This window comes from Eleutherodactylus coqui, chromosome 4 (assembly GCF_035609145.1).
Source record: "Eleutherodactylus coqui strain aEleCoq1 chromosome 4, aEleCoq1.hap1, whole genome shotgun sequence".
NCBI lineage: Eukaryota > Metazoa > Chordata > Amphibia > Anura > Eleutherodactylidae > Eleutherodactylus > Eleutherodactylus coqui.
This window is the reverse complement of record NC_089840.1, coordinates 85,779,010-85,789,432: the sequence shown is the minus strand read 5'-3', so window position 1 is coordinate 85,789,432 and position 10,423 is coordinate 85,779,010.

Genomic DNA, 10,423 nt, shown 5'->3' with positions numbered 1-10,423 from the left:
CTCCCTGTGCTCTCTACCAGCATCCTCCAGCCTCCCTGTGCTCTCTACCAGCATCCTCCAGCCTCCCTGTGCTCTCTACCAGCATCCTCCAGCCTCCCTGTGCGCTCTACCAGCATCCTCCAGCCTCCCTGTGCTCTCTAGAAGCATCCTCCAGCCTCCCTGTGCTCTCTAGAAGCATCCTCCAGCCTCCCTGTGCTCTCTAGAAGCATCCTCCAGCCTCCCTGTGCTCTCTAGAAGCATCCTCCAGCCTCCCTGTGCTCTCTTCAAGCATCCTCCAATCCCCCTGTGCTCTCTACAAGCATCCTCCTACCCCCCTGTGGTCTCTACAAGCATCCTCCAGGCCCCTATACACCCTACAAGCATCCTCCAGACCCCTGTGCTCTCTACGAGCATCCTCCAGGCCCCTATACACCCTGCAAGCATCCTCCAGCCCCCTTGTGCTCTCTACAAGCATCCTCCAGCACCCCCTGCTCTCTACAAGCATCCTCCAGCCCCCCTGTGCTCTCTACAAGCATCCTCCAGCCCCCCGTGCTCTCTACAAGCATCCTCCAGCCTCCCCGTGCTCTCTACAAGCATCCTCCAGCCTCCCCGTGCTCTCTACAAGCATCCTCCAGCCTCCCCGTGCTCTCTACAAGCATCCTCCAGCCTCCCCGTGCTCTCTACAAGCATCCTCCAGCCTCCCCGTGCTCTCTACAAGCATCCTCCAGCCTCCCCGTGCTCTCTACAAGCATCCTCCAGCCTCCCCGTGCTCTCTACAGGCATCCTCCAGCCTCCCGTGCTCTCTACAGGCATCCTCCAGCCTCCCCGTGCTCTCTACAGGCATCCTCCAGCCTCCCTGTGCTCTCTAGAAGCATCCTCCAGCCTCCCTGTGCTCTCTTCAAGCATCCTCCAATCCCCCTGTGCTCTCTACAAGCATCCTCCTACCCCCCTGTGATCTCTACAAGCATCCTCCAGGCCCCTATACACCCTACAAGCATCCTCCAGACCCCTGTGCTCTCTACAAGCATCCTCCAGGCCCCTATACACCCTACAAGCATCCTCCAGACCCCTGTGCTCTCTACAAGCATCCTCCAGGCCCCTATACACCCTGCAAGCATCCTCCAGCCCCCCTGTGGTCTCTACAAGCATCCTCCAGCCCCCCGTGCTCTCTACAGGCATCCTCCAGCCCTGCTGTGCTCTGCACAACCATCGTTTAGCCCCCTGCATACCCTACAAGCATCCTCCAGACCTCTTTGCTCTCTACAAGCATTCTCCAGCTGCCCAGTATACCCTAAAAGAATCTTCCAGCCCCCCTGTGCTCTCTACAAGCATCCTCCAGCCCCTCTGTGCTCTCTACATGCATCCTCCAGCCCCCCTGTGCTCTCTACAAGCATCCTCCAACACCCCAGTGCTCTCTACAAGCATCCTCCAACACCCCAGTGCTCTCTACAAGCATCCTCCAGCCCCCCTGTGCTCTCTACAAGCATCCTCCAGCCCCCCTGTGCTCTCTACAAGCATCCTCCAGCCCCCCTGTGCTCTCTACAAGCATCCTCCAGCCCCCGGTGCTCTCTACAAGCATCCTCCAGCCCCCTTGTGCTCTCTACAAGCATCCTCCAGCCCCCCTGTGCTCTCTACAAGCATCCTCCAGCCCCCCTGTGCTCTCTACAAGCATCCTCCAGCCCCCCTGTGCTCTCTACAAGCATCCTCCAGCCCCCCTGTGCTCTCTACAAGCATCCTCCAGCCCCCCTGTGCTCTCTACAAGCATCCTCCAGCCCCCCTGTGCTCTCTACAAGCATCCTCCAGCCCCCCTGTGCTCTCTACAAGCATCCTCCAGCCCCCCTGTGCTCTCTACAAGCATCCTCCAGCCCCCCTGTGCTCTCTACAAGCATCCTCCAGCCCCCCTGTGCTCTCTACAAGCATCCTCCAGCCCCCCTGTGCTCTCTACAAGCATCCTCCAGCCCCCTTGTGCTCTCTACAAGCATCCTCCAGCCCCCCTGTGCTCTCTACAAGCATCCTCTAGCCCTCCCCCCCGTGCTCTCTACAGGCATCCTCCAGCCCTCCTGTGCTCTCCACAACCATCCTCCAGTCCCCTGTACACCCTACAAGAATCTTCCAGCCCCTGTGCTCTCCACAAGCATCCTCCAGCTCCCCTGTACACCCTAAAAGAATCTTCCACCCCCTCTGTGCTCTCTACAAGCATCCAGAAGTCCCCTGTAACCCTATAAGTATCCTCCAGCCCCCTTTTGCTCTCTACAAGCATCGTCCAGCCCCTCTGTACTCTCTAAAAGCATCCCCCAGCCCTTCTGTGCTCTCTAAAAAGCATCCCCCAGCCCTTCTGTGCTCTCTAAAAAGCATCCCCCAGCCCTTCTGTGCTCTCTAAAAAGCATCCCCCAGCCCTTCTGTGCTCTCTACAAGCACTCTGCAGCCCCCTGTATACCCCACAAGCATTTTCCAGCCCCACCTGTGCTCTCTACAAGCATCCTCTAGCCCCCTGTGCTGTCTTTAAGCATCCCCTAGCCCCTCTGTGCTCTCTACAAGCATCCTCCAGCCCTCCTGTGCTCTCTACAAGCATCCTCCAGCCCTCCTGTGCTCTCTACAAGCATCCTCCAGCCCTCCTGTGCTCTCTACAAGCATCCTCCAGCCCCCCTGTGCTCTCTACAAGCATCCTCTAGCCCCCCCGTGCTCTCTACCAGCATCCTCCAGCCCCCCCCCCGTGCTCTCTACCAGCATCCTCCAGCCCCCCTGTGCTCTCTTCCTGCATCCTCCAGCCCCCCTGTGCTCTCTTCCTGCATCCTCCAGCCCCCCTGTGCTCTCTACCAGCATCCTCCAGCCCCCCTGTGCTCTCTACCAGCATCCTCCAGCCCCCCTGTGCTCTCTTCCTGCGTCCTCCAGCCCCCCTGTGCTCTCTACCAGCATCCTCCAGCCCCCCTGTGCTCTCTACCAGCATCCTCCAGCCCCCATGTGCTCTCTACCAGCATCCTTTAGCCCCCTGTGCTCTCTTCAAGCATCCTCCAATCCCCCTGTGCTCTCTACTAGCATCCTCCAGCCCCCCTGTGATCTCTACCAGCATCCTCCAGCCCCTTTGCGCTCTCTACAAGCTTCCTCCAGCCCCCGTGTGATCTCTACAAGCATCCTTCTATGCCCCTGTGCTCTCTACAAGCATCCTCCAGGCCCCTATACACCCTGCAAGCATCCTCCAGCCCCCCTGTGGTCTCTACAAGCATCCTCCAGCCCCCAGTGCTCTCTACAGGCATCCTCCAGCCTTGCTGTGCTCTCCACAACCATCATTTAGCCCCATACATACCCTACAAGCATCCTCCAGACCTCTTTGCTCTCTACAAGCATTCTCCAGCTCCCCAGCATACCCTAAAAGAAACTTCCAGCCCCCCTGTGCTCTCTACAAGCATCATCAAGTTCCCTGTAACCCTATAAGCATCGTCCAGCCCCCTTGTGCTCTCTACAAGCATCGTCCAGCCCCCTTGTGCTCTCTACAAGCATCCTCCAGCCCCCTATGCTCTCTACAAGCATCCTCCAGCCCCCTATGCTCTCTACAAGCATCCTCCAGCCCCCTATGCTCTCTACAAGCATCCTCCAGCCCCCTATGCTCTCTACAAGCATCCTCCAGCCCCCTATGCTCTCTACAAGCATCCTCCAGCCCCCTATGCTCTCTACAAGCATCCTCCAGCCCCCTATGCTCTCTACAAGCATCCTCCAGCCCCCTATGCTCTCTACAAGCATCCTCCAGCCCCCTATGCTCTCTACAAGCATCCTCCAGCCCCCTATGCTCTCTACAAGCATCCTCCAGCCCCCTATGCTCTCTACAAGCATCCTCCAGCCCCCTATGCTCTCTACAAGCATCCTCCAGCCCCCTATGCTCTCTACAAGCATCCTCCAGCCCCCAGTGCTCTCTACATGCATCCTCCAACCCCCGTGTTCTCTACAAGCATCCTCCAATCCCCCTGTGCTCTCTACAAGCATCCTCCAGCCCTCCTGTGCTCTCTACAAGCATCCTCCAGCCCTCCTGTGCTCTCTACAAGCATCCTCCAGCCTCCCCGTGCTCTCTACAAGCATCCTCCAGCCTCCCCGTGCTCTCTACAAGCATCCTCCAGCCTCCCCGTGCTCTCTACAAGCATCCTCCAGCCTCCCCGTGCTCTCTACAAGCATCCTCCAGCCTCCCCGTGCTCTCTACAAGCATCCTCCAGCCTCCCCGTGCTCTCTACAAGCATCCTCCAGCCTCCCCGTGCTCTCTACAAGCATCCTCCAGCCTCCCCGTGCTCTCTACAAGCATCCTCCAGCCTCCCCGTGCTCTCTACAAGCATCCTCCAGCCTCCCCGTGCTCTCTACAAGCATCCTCCAGCCTCCCCGTGCTCTCTACAGGCATCCTCCAGCCCTCCTGTGTTCTCCACAAGCACCCTCCAGGCCCCTATACACCCTACAAGCATCCTCCAGCCCCCCTGTGCTCTCTACAAGCATCCTCCAGCCCCCCTGTGCTCTCTACAAGCATCCTCCAGCCCTCCTGTGCTCTCTACAAGCATCCTCCAGCCCTCCTGTGCTCTCCATAAGCACCCTCCTGGCCCCTATACACCCTACAAGCATCCTCCAGCCCCCCTGTGCTCTCTACAAGCATCCTCCAGCCCCCTGTGCTCTCTACAAGCATCCTCCAGCCCCCCTGTGCTCTCTACAAGCATCCTCCAGCCTCCCTGTGCTCTCTACCAGCATCCTCCAGCCCCCCTGTGCTCTCTACAAGCATCCTCCAGCCCCCCTGTGCTCTCTACAAGCATCCTCCAGCCCCCCTGTGCTCTCTACAAGCATCCTCCAGCCCCCCTGTGCTCTCTACCAGCATCCTCCAGCCTCCCTGTGCTCTCTACCAGCATCCTCCAGCCTCCCTGTGCTCTCTACCAGCATCCTCCAGCCTCCCTGTGCTCTCTACCAGCATCCTCCAGCCTCCCCGTGCTCTCTACAAGCATCCTCCAGCCTCCCCGTGCTCTCTACAGGCATCCTCCAGCCCTCCTGTGTTCTCCACAAGCACCCTCCAGGCCCCTATACACCCTACAAGCATCCTCCAGCCCCCCTGTGCTCTCTACAAGCATCCTCCAGCCCCCCTGTGCTCTCTACAAGCATCCTCCAGCCCTCCTGTGCTCTCCATAAGCACCCTCCTGGCCCCTATACACCCTACAAGCATCCTCCAGCCCCCCTGTGCTCTCTACAAGCATCCTCCAGCCCCCTGTGCTCTCTACAAGCATCCTCCAGCCCCCCTGTGCTCTCTACAAGCATCCTCCAGCCTCCCTGTGCTCTCTACCAGCATCCTCCAGCCCCCCTGTGCTCTCTACAAGCATCCTCCAGCCCCCCTGTGCTCTCTACAAGCATCCTCCAGCCCCCCTGTGCTCTCTACAAGCATCCTCCAGCCCCCCTGTGCTCTCTACCAGCATCCTCCAGCCTCCCTGTGCTCTCTACCAGCATCCTCCAGCCTCCCTGTGCTCTCTACCAGCATCCTCCAGCCTCCCTGTGCTCTCTACCAGCATCCTCCAGCCTCCCTGTGCTCTCTAGAAGCATCCTCCAGCCTCCCTGTGCTCTCTAGAAGCATCCTCCAGCCTCCCTGTGCTCTCTAGAAGCATCCTCCAGCCTCCCTGTGCTCTCTAGAAGCATCCTCCAGCCTCCCTGTGCTCTCTAGAAGCATCCTCCAGCCTCCCTGTGCTCTCTAGAAGCATCCTCCAGCCTCCCTGTGCTCTCTAGAAGCATCCTCCAGCCTCCCTGTGCTCTCTTCAAGCATCCTCCAATCCCCCTGTGCTCTCTACAAGCATCCTCCTACCCCCCTGTGGTCTCTACAAGCATCCTCCAGGCCCCTATACACCCTACAAGCATCCTCCAGACCCCTGTGCTCTCTACGAGCATCCTCCAGGCCCCTATACACCCTGCAAGCATCCTCCAGCCCCCCTGTGCTCTCTACAAGCATCCTCCAGCACCCCCTGCTCTCTACAAGCATCCTCCAGCCCCCCTGTGCTCTCTACAAGCATCCTCCAGCCCCCCGTGCTCTCTACAAGCATCCTCCAGCCTCCCCGTGCTCTCTACAAGCATCCTCCAGCCTCCCCGTGCTCTCTACAAGCATCCTCCAGCCTCCCCGTGCTCTCTACAAGCATCCTCCAGCCTCCCCGTGCTCTCTACAAGCATCCTCCAGCCTCCCCGTGCTCTCTACAAGCATCCTCCAGCCTCCCCGTGCTCTCTACAAGCATCCTCCAGCCTCCCCGTGCTCTCTACAAGCATCCTCCAGCCTCCCCATGCTCTCTACAAGCATCCTCCAGCCTCCCCGTGCTCTCTACAAGCATCCTCCAGCCTCCCCGTGCTCTCTACAGGCATCCTCCAGCCTCCCTGTGCTCTCTAGAAGCATCCTCCAGCCTCCCTGTGCTCTCTTCAAGCATCCTCCAATCCCCCTGTGCTCTCTACAAGCATCCTCCTACCCCCCTGTGATCTCTACAAGCATCCTCCAGGCCCCTATACACCCTACAAGCATCCTCCAGACCCCTGTGCTCTCTACAAGCATCCTCCAGGCCCCTATACACCCTACAAGCATCCTCCAGACCCCTGTGCTCTCTACAAGCATCCTCCAGGCCCCTATACACCCTGCAAGCATCCTCCAGCCCCCCTGTGCTCTCTACAAGCATCCTCCAGCCCCTCTGTGCTCTCTACATGCATCCTCCAGCCCCCCTGTGCTCTCTACAAGCATCCTCCAGCCTCCCTGTGCTCTCTACAAGCATCCTCCAGCCCCCCTGTGCTCTCTACAAGCATCCTCCAGCCCCCCTGTGCTCTCTACAAGCATCCTCCAGCCCCCCTGTGCTCTCTACAAGCATCCTCCAGCCCCCCTGTGCTCTCTACAAGCATCCTCCAGCCCCCTTGTGCTCTCTACAAGCATCCTCCAGCCCCCCTGTGCTCTCTACAAGCATCCTCCAGCCCCCCTGTGCTCTCTACAAGCATCCTCCAGCCCCCTATGCTCTCTACAAGCATCCTCCAGCCCCCAGTGCTCTCTACATGCATCCTCCAACCCCCGTGTTCTCTACAAGCATCCTCCAATCCCCCTGTGCTCTCTACAAGCATCCTCCAGCCCTCCTGTGCTCTCTACAAGCATCCTCCAGCCCTCCTGTGCTCTCTACAAGCATCCTCCAGCCCCCCTGTGCTTTCTACAAGCATCCTCCAGCCCCCCTGTGCTCTCTACAAGCATCCTCTAGCCCCCCGTGCTCTCTACAAGCATCCTCCAGTCCCCCTGCTCTCTACAAGCATCCTCCAGCCCCCCCTGTGCTCTCTACAGGCATCCTCCAGCCCTCCTGTGCAATCCACAAGCATCCTGCAGGCCCCTATACACCATACAAGCATCCTCTAGAACCCTGTGCTCTCTACAAGCATTCTCCAGCTCCCCTGTACACCCTAAAAGAATCTTCCACCCCCTGTGCTCTTTACAAGCATCCTCCAGTCCCCCTTTTGCTCTCTACAAGCATCCTGAAGTCCCCTGTAACCCTATAAGCATCCTCCAGCCCCCTTGTGCTCTCTACAAGCATCCTCCTGTCCCCCTTTTGCTCTATACAAGCATCCTCCAGCCCCTCTGTGTTCTCTAAAAGCATCCCCCAACCCTTCTGTGCTTTCTAAAAGCATCCCCAGCCCCCCTGTGCTCTCTAAAAGCATCCCAGCCCCTTTGTGCTCTCTAAAAGCATTCCTCTAGCCCCTTGTGCTTTCTACAAGCATCCTCCAGTCCCCCTGTGCTCTCTACAAGCATCCTCCAGCCCCCCTGTGCTCTCTACAAGCATCCTCCAGCCCCCCTGTGCTCTCTAAAAGCATCCCCAGCCCCTCTGTGCTCTCTACAAGCAACCTCCAGCCCCTCTGTGCTCTCTACAAGCAACCTCTAGCCCCCCTGTGCTCTCTACAAGCATCCTCTAGCCCCCCTGTGCTCTCTACAAGCATCCTCCAGCCCCCCTGTGCTCTCTACAAGCATCCTCTAGCCCTCCCCCCCCCGTGCTCTACAGGCATCCTCCAGCCCTCTTGTGCTCTCCACAACCATCCTCCAGCCCCCTGTACACCCTACAAGGATCCTCCAGCCCCTGTGCTCTCCACAAGCATCCTCCTGGCCCCTATACACCCTATAAGCATCCTCCAGAACCACGTGCTCTCTACACGCATCCTCCAGGCCCCTATACACCCCACAAGCATCCTTCAGACCCCTGTGCTCTCTACAAGCATCCTCCAGCTCCCCTGTACACCCTAAAAGAATCTTCCACCCCCCCCTGTGCTCTCTACAAGCATCCTCCAGCTCCCCTGTACACCCTAAAAGAATCTTCCACCCCCCCCTGTGCTCTCTACAAGCATCCCCCAGTCCCCCTTTTGCTCTCTACAAGCATCGTCCAGCCCCTCTGTACTCCCTAAAAGCATCCCCCAGCCCTTCTGTGCTCTCTAAAAAGCATCCCCCAGCCCTTCTGTGCTCTCTAAAAAATCATCTCCCAGCCGTTCTGTGCTCTCTACAAGCACTTTGCAGCCCCCTGTATACCCCACAAGCATTTTCCAGCCCCACCTATGCTCTCTACAAGCATCCTCTAGCCCCCTGTGCTGTCTTTAAGCATCCCCTAGCCCCTCTGTGCTCTCTACAAGACACTTCCAGCCCCCCTGTGCTCTCTACAAGCATCCTCCAGCCCCCCTGTGCTCTCTACAAGCATCCTCCAGCCCCCCTGTGCTCTCTACCAGCATCCTCCAGCCCCCCTGTGCTCTCTACCAGCATCCTCCAGCCTTCCTGTGCTCTCTACAAGCATCCTTCAATCCCCCTGTGCTTTCTACAAGCATCCTCCAGGCCCCTATACACCCTAGAAGCATCCTCCAGTCCCCCCTGTGGTCTCTACAAGCATCTTTCAGCTCCCCTGTGCTCTCTACAAGCATCCTCCAGCCCCCCGTGCTCTCTACAGGCATCCTCCAGCCCTGCTGTGCTCTCCACAACCATCCTTCAGCCCCCTGCATACCCTACAAGCATCCTCTAGTCCTCTTTGCTCTCTACAAGCATTCTGCAGCTCCCCAGTATACCCTAAAAGAATTTTCCAGCCCCCCTGTGCTCTTTACAAGCATCCTCAAGTCCCCTGTAACCCTATAAGCATCCTCCAGCCCCCTTGTGCTCTCTACAAGCATACTCTAGCCCCTTGTGTTCTCTACAAGCATCCTCCAGCCCCCCCCCCCCGTGCTCTTTACAAGCATCCTCCAGCCTCCCCGTTCTCTCTACAGGCATCCTCCAGCCCTGCTGTGTTCTCCACAAGCATCCTCCAGGCCCCTATACACTCTAGAATCATCCTCCAACCCCCCTGTGCTCTCTACAAGCATCCTCCAACCCCCCCGTGCTCTCTACAAGCATCCTCCAGCCCCCCTGTGCTCTCTACAAGCATCCTCCAGCCCCCCTGTGCTCTCTACAAGCATCCCCCAGACCCCTGTGCTCTCTACAAGCTTCCTCCAGACCGCTGTGCTCTCTACATGCATCCTCTAGCCCCCCTGTGCTCTCTACAAGCATCCTCCAGCCCCTCTGTGCTCTCTTCAAGCATCCCCCAGCCCCCCCCCCTTGTGCTCTCTACAGGCATCCTCCAGCCCTCCTGTACTCTCCACAACCATCCTCCAGCCCCCTGTGCTCTCTACAAGCATCCTCCAGACCTCTGTGCTCTCTACAAGCATCCTCCAGCCCCCCTGTGCTTTCTACAAGCATCCTCCAGCCCCCCTGTGCTCTCTACAAGCATCCTCCAGCCCCCCTGTGCTTTCTACAAGCATCCTCCAGCCCCCCCGTGCTCTCTACAAGCATCCTCCAGCCCCCCCGTGCTCTCTACAAGCATCCTCCAGCACCCCCGTGCTCTCTAAAGGCATCCTCCAGCCCTCCTGTGCTCTCCACAACCATCCTCCAGCGCCCTGTACACCCTACAAGGATCCTCCAGCCCCTGTGCTCTCCACAAGCATCCTCCTGGCCCCTATACACCCTATAAGCATCCTCCAGAACCACGTGCTCTCTACACGCATCCTCCAGGCCCCTATGCACCCCACAAGCATCCTTCAGACCCCTGTGCTCTCTACAAGCATTCTCCAGCTCCGCTGTACACCCTAAAAGAATCCTTCACTCCCCTGTGCTCTCTAAAAGCATCCCAAGTCCCCTATAACCCTATAAGCATCCTCCAGCCCCATTGTGCTCTCTACAAGCATCCTACAGTCCCCCTTTTGCTCTCTACGAGCATCCTCCAGCCCCTCGGTGCTCTCTAAAAGCATTCCTCCAGCCCCCTTGTGCTCTCTACAAGCATCCTCCAGTCCCCCTTTTGCTCTCGACTAGCATCCTCCAGCCCCTCTGTGCTCTCTACAAGCATACTTCAGCCCCCTGAATACCCCACAAGCATTTTCCAGCCCCACCTGTGCTCTCTACAAGCATCCTCTAGCCCCCTGTGCTGTCTTC